The sequence below is a fragment of the Atta cephalotes genome (assembly GCF_000143395.1).
Source record: "Atta cephalotes unplaced genomic scaffold scaffold00003, whole genome shotgun sequence".
Taxonomy (NCBI): Eukaryota; Metazoa; Arthropoda; class Insecta; order Hymenoptera; family Formicidae; genus Atta; species Atta cephalotes.
Window position 1 is genome coordinate 7,132,023 of NW_012130067.1, and position 4,160 is coordinate 7,136,182.

Consider the following 4,160-nt stretch of genomic DNA (forward strand, 5'->3'; position numbering starts at 1 on the left):
ACTAGAATGGACATCTTCTGTGAAGCAGAGGCAAATCGTAGCATCAATTGATCAGCGCCATTTTAATTTGGTCAATATAAGAGCGAATCAAAAGCTTTCAGATGCTTATGTGCACTTACGTTTAGTGAAACGCATATGTCAGCAAAATCATCGTGTGTGGGATTATATTTGAAAGATTACTTTGAAAGATTATAAAATCGCGTGATTATAAAATGTGCAAAGCATCAACATGAAGTGCTGTAGGAGTATGGACAGAGAAGTAAAAAGGGCATTTCTTAGATAAAAATTTTTGTATTAAATGTATCAATTCGCATGTGTTAACAATATAAGATATGAAAAATGTTTAAGTGTATCAATGTTATTTTCAATGTTATTTTATTGAATGTACTAATAAAATTGAAGTGACATTATTTTTGTTTATATAGATCATTTATCCATATAGATTTCCATACATCGATCGCAGTGCGCGCACGAACGCATCTGATTCATTCAAATATTGTCCCAACTAAAATGGCGGCTTTTCCTTCATGTCCATTTTAGTGTATATATAGTTCAGTAGTAAGTTAAAGCTAAGAATAATTGAATCTATAAAATCAAGGTTTTGAGAAGTAATATCAGCCGAACAATTGCGACGGTGGAAAAAGCAAATGAACATAGATGATAGTATTGAGTTGTCCGGAAAGTTCGTGCCGACTAATCCATATAATTTAATAAATGTATACTAAAATTTAAATCTTCTGCGTTTCAATTTTTTTCAAAAGCGGCACGAACACTTTCCGGACAATAGATTTTAAAAGTTGAGACGAATTTCAGTATACACGTTAGATAAATTTATTGAAACGATTTGTAGAGAGACAATGATTCATGATATATGATGGGCATGATATATGATGGGCTTTGCAAGCGCAACAACAAAAAACTTATTAGGTTTTAAAGCATCACACGAATGAGTTAGAAGATTTGAGCTCGTGCATCAAATTGTATCTAGAAAAGTTATGAAATTTAATTACAAAAGCTTCCTGTCAAAGGAAGCTTTATAAACAGACAGTAATAGATTTATTGAAAATGTCCAATATTATATTGACCGCTATGAAATTGAAAATGTATATAATTCGGATCAAAGTGGTTTTCAATTAGAATTACATGCTGGTTGTACATTGGCAGAGAAAGGTGTAAAAGAAGTAGAAAGTGTAGCACAGTCAATATCTGCGATTATGCACAATTATACAATACAACCTGTTATTTCAGCCAATGGTAGATTATTATCTTCACTTTTTATAGTGTTAAAAGAACCTAGTGGGACATAAAGTCCTAGGGTACAAGAAACGATGTTTAATTCAAATAATATTTTTTATTATAACAAAATCTAGTAAACAAACATCTAATCATTTTGAAACTTGGATAAGGGAAGTATATTATCCAAATATAGTTTTCCAAAACCAGTTTTACTGTTAGATTCGTGGATTGGTCATTGTCCGGATGTAATTTTAAAAAATAGACCAGATATTTTGTACACAAAATAAGGGAATGGAAAATTACTTTTTAAAAAACAAAGAAAAAAGAGAGCTACGAGCCAAAAATTATTATAAGATAAAACATGATAATATAGTATGTAAAAAAAACAATAAAAAACAAAATATTTTAAAAATTTAATATATTAGGTGTACAATTTTGTTTCCACTGTTTTTTTTCCGAAATTCAAGGCTTTATTGTAAAAAACTGGTTATACATTTATGATTCAAAGTATTGTCTATCGCTGGCCACTACTTTCTCCCATCTTTCGGGTAGCGTACGAATCCTTCGTCGAAAAAACTGGTCATCTTTTGAGGCTATCCACGAATCGATCCAATTTTTTACTTCTTCATAAGACCGGAAGTGCTGATGGGGTAGGACTTCCCATTTCAACGTTTCCAAGTATGTCTTGACCACGTTCGCAACATGGGGTCGAGCATTGTCATGCAAAATCACTTTATTGTGTCTCTCGTTGTATTGCGGCCGTTTGTCTTTCAATGCTCGGCTCAAACGCATCAATTGCGTTCGATACCGATCGCCTGTGATTGTTTCAGTCAGTTTTAATAGTTCATAATACACTACGCCGAGCTGGTCCCACCAAATACAGAGCATGACCTTGGAGCCGTGAATATTCGGTTTGGCCGTCGACGTGGAAGCATGGCCGGGAACTCCCCATGATTTTCTGCGCTTGGGATTATCGTAATGAACCCATTTTTCGTTCCCAGTCACAATGCGATGCAGAAATCTCTTCCGTCTTTGCTTTTCAAGCAGCTGTTCACAAGCAAACAAACGCCGTTCAACATCTCTCGGCTTCAATTCGTACGGCACCCAATTTCCTTGCTTCTGAATCATTCCCATGGTTTTGAGGCGTTTTGAAATGGCTTGTTGAGTCACTCCCAATGATCGTGCCAATTCTTCTTGATTTTGACATGAGTCTTGCTCAAATAATGCCTCCTTCTGCATCTTCGAAAACCTTCTCTCTTCCACCGCTATGCCGGTCTTCGACGTCAAAATCACGTTCTTGAAACGTTGAAACCACTCACGACACGTTCTTTCACTAATAGCGGCCTCATCATAAGTATTTGAGAGCATTTGATGAGCCTCAGCCGCAGATTTTTTCATATTGAAGCAAAAAATTAAAATCTCCCGCAAATGACAAGAATTTGGCTCGTAAACTGACATTTTCGAGAATAACTTTATGATACAGCCACAAATCGACTAATGTTTCTATGGGATTATGTTGACGGACCAAGTTTATTGTATGACGTCTATGATCTATTTATTTCGACCACCACTTACTGCTAAAGCCATCTATAGGAAAACGGCGGAAGCAAAGTTGTGCACCTAATAGAATGTAGCAATAGACAGATGTTTCGATCGCGACCATTTTTCTATGTTAAAAACATATATAATCGTTACAGTCGGAAAAAACATAATAAATTATCTATTTCGCTCTCTAAAACAGATGTTGGTAACATGAAAAACTGTAATAAAAATCGAATATCATAATGTTCACAATTATAATGTATAACGAAAAAAGAACGTATGTATAATAATAGCAAGTTGCAGTCAGTCAATGAAAAGCTTATAATGTCAATTTTAGTAAAAAGAATGAATGCCCTTTGATTAAAAGTGAATAGAGAACGCAAATATGAATCCAATCCTGTAGATAAAATATAATATAAGTTAAATTATAGCGCAAGATTATTAACAAAAAAAATATATAAATTATTAAAGACTATATAAAACAATACCATATATGAGAAAATACATAGTAAAATTAATGAAGGTTAAGATTGCAAAAAGTATATCTACTACAAAAGTATATTAACTGAAATTTATAATATAGTAACAATAATATGCATAATATCTTTAATATAACATATCTTAAGTCAAGAAATAAAAATAAAAAGAGTTTCAGGTACAAATAGTACGTTAAAATTAGAGACAATGCGAAAAGAAATAAAGCAATATCTTGTCTCCTTGAAGTTCTGTGACATAATGGAATCACAAAATTGACATTCAGAGAAGGAAGGAAAGGATAGTTGGAAAGTGATGGAAAGTGAGAGGCGATAGAAATGTAGATGAAAACGTGGAAGGAATAATAAAGACAAGAAGGAATTAAGAAGGAGAGAGAGATTGAATAATAGATAGATAGAATTCAAGCAAAGATTCTATGTCGTTTTGTTTATTTAAGCCTTGTTTTATCTTTTTATGTATACCATTTCAGATATCAATCTTTATTATGAATCGTTCACTGTCTGTTCAAATTCACAAATTCTAATATCTTCACTTCATTCCGTCTCAAATTATGATTGAGATTTATACGATGAACAGACAGATGAAAAACTCATTTTTTTGTTGATATCTGTTGAAATATGTTCACGTATCTTTGTTCTCAATTTTCTTTTGGTTTGACCAACATAGCTAGCTTCGCAATCATCACATGAGATCTTATAGACCACATTTTGATTAGAAAGCAATTCTAATCTAATTCTTGTTCTTTCCTCTTTTTATAAAACTTTTTAAAGTGTTGGTAATGGAAAATACTAATTTACAGTGAAACATGTTGGATATAAGTGAGAAACTTTCGGAGATAAATTTCAGGAACTGTAAAAAAATTTTTTTTGATTTGTAGATTGTTTATA

General features: G+C 32.6%; 1 pseudogene; it reads left to right on the forward strand.

The window, feature by feature from the left end:
• Nucleotides 1-247: 247 nt before the first annotated feature.
• On the forward strand, nucleotides 248-1,523 carry LOC105625789 (annotated as a pseudogene).
• The last annotated feature ends 2,637 nt before the right edge of the window (nucleotides 1,524-4,160 follow it).